Source organism: Alosa alosa, chromosome 13 (genome assembly GCF_017589495.1).
Source record: "Alosa alosa isolate M-15738 ecotype Scorff River chromosome 13, AALO_Geno_1.1, whole genome shotgun sequence".
NCBI lineage: Eukaryota > Metazoa > Chordata > Actinopteri > Clupeiformes > Clupeidae > Alosa > Alosa alosa.
The window spans coordinates 16877509-16883550 of NC_063201.1; positions in this window are offsets into that span (position 1 = coordinate 16877509).

Genomic DNA, 6042 nt, shown 5'->3' on the forward strand with positions numbered 1-6042 from the left:
TATTGAGAGGAAGAATGCCTAAAATCCTATTGCCTTGGGGGCATGGAAACCCTGAAAATCTCACACTATCTATCTAACACTTCAGATCCACTTGATACTCAGCTCAGTTCAAATAATTCCACAAATTACTGTGAATGTTGAGCGCAAGTTGCAGTAGCCAGCCAGTATCATTGCCCCATTCCTAGAGGTTTTGTAATGTGATGGTAGTGCTTAACTGTAGTAGCTTTGTTCATGGATTCATTTGGGTCCTTGTTAAAATTCCTCTACAAAGGAGGTCTTTCACTCTGGAAAAGAACATGAAGTATGCGGTAATACTTTTCTGGAATTAAAATGTTTGCCTCAGAGTTCTCTCTGGAAAAGATCACTTGGAATGTGAGGGCGTCCTTTTCTTTCCTTAATCCTTATTGTTATTAAGTTTTTGTTGAGTTGAATCTACACTCTTAAAATGCATGTGTTAGGGACAACACAGTTTGTGTTGTTTCTATCTGGACATAGAGATGTGTTAAAAACGACACAAGTTGTGTTATTTTCAACACATTCGTTTTAACAGTGTAGTACATTATACTACTACACTGTAGGACTGTTACAACTGCCTCAGCTGAAGACTGCATTCTATGAAGCGTTTTGAGATGCATGGCTGAAGCTAAATGAAAGACTGATTTTTCTTTTCTTTTCCTTAAAGTGCCTGAGAAATTAGGACACATCAGACTCTGTTTGCGATTGTTTGATCTATAAAAAATCTGTTTTTTGATTGATCAAGAGGGGGGACTGTAGAATTCTGGGGTATTCTCACTGTATTCTAATGTGTTGTTACATTGTGTAGTATACAACGGGGAGAGGTTCATATTATTGTACATAACTGTGCCTTAGGCCTGTGTACCAGCAGGAAGGTCATACAGCCCGATGTTTAGGAACATCCGAGGAACATCAGTGATAACATGGGCCGAGGGAGACAGCATGTCTGCCTATTCAGGCTAGTACCTCCATCTGGCCAGGGCCGGGTTGTGTACACTGATTGGCACCTGCCACGTTGGCATGATTGACGTTTGTATGTTTTAGTATAACAGGCTTTGTCTTAGGTTTTGACTCGGAGACGGATCGAGGAAGCGACCCGAGGAGCATCTTCTGTCGGAAGGCTCAGCAGCCGCTTCTAATAACAACCACAACTGTTAGACTCTGCACAGTTTTACTGTTTGAGACTTAGCCTGTGTTCTGTTATTCATTATTGTACCATCTACAATAAATCATCATCTAATCGCCGATCCTGATCCCGCCGTCAAGCTTTATTGACCATCTTCAATAGGCTACAGACATTAGAACTAAAACACAACGCAACAACCAGAGAATCCAACATTTTGCATAACTCGCTGAAACTGATGGATGAATGGCCAGCTGGTTACCCTCATAACCAGCTGGTACCTCTGCTGGTTATGAGGGGCCCAGAATCTGCACTCTACTGTCACCATGGCATGACAAAGAAGTTGCCACTTGTATTGACGTGGAAAGAGGAGGTGAATAAATGCTTGGCTCAGAAAATAGTTTCCGAGTGCAAAGTAATGTGTCATCCTTGTTTGTTGTCAGTTGTTTTTTGTTCCCCTCAGCAGTCAACTTACTTGCCCAAACATGTATTTCCTGAATGGTAAGTTTTCCCAAGTCTAAGGTCTACTCTAAAAGAGACATTTTAAAAATGGATGGGAACACCTTGCTGAGTGCTTGTGAGAGGAGCCAAAGGACGTTTGAGACCGAGTACTTCGGGCTCTCTCTAGAATCCTCAAAAGCTGCACACATCTTAAAATGTCAGAGCACAGTTTTTTTGCCGTCTCCTCCAGATGGTCGTGCTCACCAAGAATATTCCCTATCGGGGAGTACACCACATATGTCAGTGTGCTGCCTCTGAGCGGATCCATTGTCTGCTAGTAGATTGGATAGGAGTCCCATCACAAGGCTGGCCGTAAGCTTGTTTGTTGGAGAACACTAGGTGGATTGTCACTTATGTGTCGATAAGACTATCACTCAGACTCACAAACCAGACAGCCTATATATGTTCTTTTGGAAAGCAGAAGAGCCCCCCCTACTGGCCATGTCAGAACATCACTCTTCTGTGCATCCTCATTAAGTGCTGGTACACAAGAAGAGTCTTCCTCCAATTTTCTGACCTCATTATCACACTAATTAACATGGGGTCAGGGGTTAACTTGGTGGGCAGCAGAGAGAGCCTGGCACCACCAGCCTGTGTTTATTTGGATGTTTATTATGCTGCGGGCATGTGAAATTGCTTTATCCTCATGTTCATTCATAAGTTGGTATACCTAGCCGTATATGCATGAACAGAACTAGACAGCCGGTATATGTGTGTAATTGAGAGCTTCATAAATAGATGTATGAGTAACGGAAGAACGATCAGTGCTTTCCTGTGTCAGTGTGGAGGCTCTGTGGAAGTAAACAAGAAAGCAGCAGTGATGAGACTCCATGACAAGATGTGAGGCAGAGGATACTTTCATTACACAGAAATATTTAATTTCAACAGAGTGCACATACTGCCGCTGGTGTCTATAAATACCACAAGGGCTTGGGAATGAGACTTGAGGAGTGAGTGCTAATTTGAACTAGCCCTTGTCATCACAGCTGTCTGTCTTTTCTGTGTGGTTCCTTTAAAACTGAAAAAGGGTTGAACTTGAAGTAATAAAAATGTAATCTTATGTGCAGAACATTGTGTATTCGAGTCATTCGAGTCATTAAGGGCAAACATCAGCTCTGTGTGTCATTGACGCAGTGACACAGTAAGTACAGTACACACAGTGTGTGTCTCAACATCCCATAATAACTATTATTAGAGCGTAGAGCCCAAACAGTGGCCCAGTTAAAGCATACATTTAACCAGTGCTGCAAATACCCTGCACCTTTACAAGCTAGATTAGATGCCACTTTCAAATGGAGGTTTTAATGGCAATGGGCTACATACTTTTTTAGGAAAGATAGAGATACCATTTACATTTCAGATCCATATAAAATAACAAAATAGTTTTGAATGATTCTTTCCTTTATTAATTCAGTTGAAATTCAAATAATTCCGAACAATATTCCACAAAAAATGTCTGACTGTCATACTGGGGAAGTGTTGATTGTGATTGTTTTGATTGTGAATGACTTGTTTTCAGTGGGATTCACTGAGCTGCATGAGATATTGGAGGGACATATGATAATTCCAGTGTGTGCCTTCACAATGCATTCACTCCCAAATGAGTGGGCAATAGAGTATGAAATGAATATAATTCTGGGCTTAATGGATTTGTTCAGCACATGTGAAAAATGCCATTAATTCTGCCCTATGCCTGTCTCTAGACTACTAATCAGGCCTGCGTCTGCCAAAGAGGGCAAATAAAACACTGGAATATAATAAATAAATAAAGAAGAATGAATGGAAAATTGGTCATACAACAGAGTTCCAAAAGAAGCCAAGAGGATCATTTCCAAGTGTACAAAAATCCTTTATACTGCCAACAGTTTTGTCAATGTAATAGTGGTAAGTAAACCACTGTTTTTTTTTTTCTTCTTCATTATTTAACATTCAAAGTGAAAAGAGTGTTGACTCTTCTGACTAAGAACAGTAAATCAGATGGCATCCAGCAGCAGCTTGGTGCAAACCGCCAGATATCTGCATCAAAACTTACACGTCAGTCCTGATATACGCTTGAATGACAAACCCTTTATGCCACCCAAGTCTGTCTGTCACAAGTCTGGCTTCTCTCTCAATCTCTCTCTCTTTCTCATTGCTTTGCCTTTCAATCCTTTCCATTCCATCCATTTGAGGTGGGGAACTGCAGGCATGAACTATTCATAGCAATCAGATCCCTCTTAAAAATCTGTCTTGTGCATCCCAGCCATCACCACACTGACTGGAATGTAATCATCAGCACAGTGTGATGCTGTTGAAACCCTCTGTGTTATCTAGTCTCTCCCCACCACCCTCCCCTCCCATCCAAACACATGTGAGATGAGCAGACAGACCGGTCCTCTTCCCTAATCATGGAAATGTTCCCCAATCAGACTGGTGAATAAATGCGCCTTCACGCATCTCATATGGAAAGTATTGGGTCTGACAGTTTCATTGTGCTGCACCATCGACCAGTGGTTTTTGAGAGCCACATATAAAACAGTCTTCTTCTCAAGGACCATCTCTCCCAAGGGACTGCATTTAACCCAGGGGGATCCTGTTATGTCCAAGTGATGGTCATTAGCAGAATGGTCTTGGCAGGTAAATAACCTTTAAATACTCTCATTACATGTTGAAGAGTTGCATAAGACCATTAGTTTGTCTTTTGATTGGTTCCCCCCTGCTCCCCTCTGTAGGTTTTAAATCATCTAACCATCATCTTAATTGAAGAAGGTCACTGAGACAGGTGGAATACATTTTCATCCCTTTGTCTGTACATTTAGTAATTTTGCACTACTTCCCATTATGACATCTATCTCTTAAAATTTTTACAAATGGGCGAGGTGTTAAAAGATGAGAAATGGAAGGAATCCACCATGAGGCCTTTTATTGAGACATGGTGGAATATCCTCCAGTGGGCAGGTATAGAAGTGCCTTTAACTTCAGTGGATGGAAGGAGACCATTTTAGGGTGCACTGGGAACAAAAAGACATCCCTGTATCCCCACAACAAAGAAAGACAGTTTAGATTTAGTCATTTAGTAAAAGTTTCTGGAAAATGTTTGAACTGTTACTTCACCATTATAAGACTGTCAAAGACAAATAGCTAACCTCTTAAAAATGAGGTACATTCAGCCTAGTCTTGGGAGAAAATGAGGCCAACAACAGAGAAGGTTCATAAATTGACATAAAAACAGCAGGTGTAACTAAAAGATGAGAACATGGCAGGGAGAAGAGTTGTTTTTTCATCTGCCTTTGTATTTTGTATGAATCCACAATATGAGGCCTTATGCTGCATTTTAGGCCACAAAGTTTTGCAGATATAAAAGTGTCAGCAGTGTCTGAGATCATGAGGCATGTTAAAGACGCATGGAGTTTGAGTCTTCACACCAGCTACCATGTTGACATCACCAGCATCCCAGCTGACACTGGTAAAGGCCTGTCCTTTGGTGATGTTATTGCTGTTAAGTTTATTATTCATACATTTTTGTTCAAACCTGAATGATAGAATTAATGCATAGTGTAGAATCTAGTGGGTTCGACAGGTGTGTTTATCTGACCTATTGCATCAAAATTAATGTAAAGATACCAAAGTACATTCTTTTTAAATTACATTATCTCTTTATTTTCTAGCATTACCTTAACATTACGTTGGCTATTGTTTAATTAATGGCAAGATAATCCAATGGTTTCAATTTTGTAATGTTACAACTGTTGTAGCCTACATAGCTTATGCTTTTATGCTTACATTTGCAAATTAAAGCTGCACACGGGCCATTTCAAAGAGTTTACCACAGAAGATCTTCTTTTAGATGGCTCCGTTTCCATGTTTTCTATTCTAAAATGAATACAGACGACCTGATATAGGACAGGGTGTCATTTCCCCAATCATCACACTCGTAATCCATGCATAGCCTACATGATTGGGGGCACTACCGTTTCGGTATGATTGCTCACCAAAGCCTTCACGCACATTTTTCTGATCACACATCATCTCACATCTGATGTTACGCATGTATATTTAAGGCTACTGACGAGTCACCCAGATAGTCCAGAAGGCATGAACACTTTTGTGTTTTGTTTTAGTCGTCGCCTAATCAGTGTGATGTGTGACACTGAGATTGACAACGAAAAACATCGCCCATGTGGAGATTAGCGTATAAAACGGTTAGCTCACAGAAGCAAAGGAAATATTTAAAGCTCAAATTCTAGACAACTGGCTGATGTGACAATTGGACAACTGGAAATATTTAAAGCTCAAATTCTAGACAACTAGCTGATGTGACAACTGGACGAAATACCAGCCAGCAGAGATTTGCGACATACAGAATAGCCTACCTATTTGAAGACAAAACGCGCAGTGTTTTTCCTCACAAAAGATCAAATAAT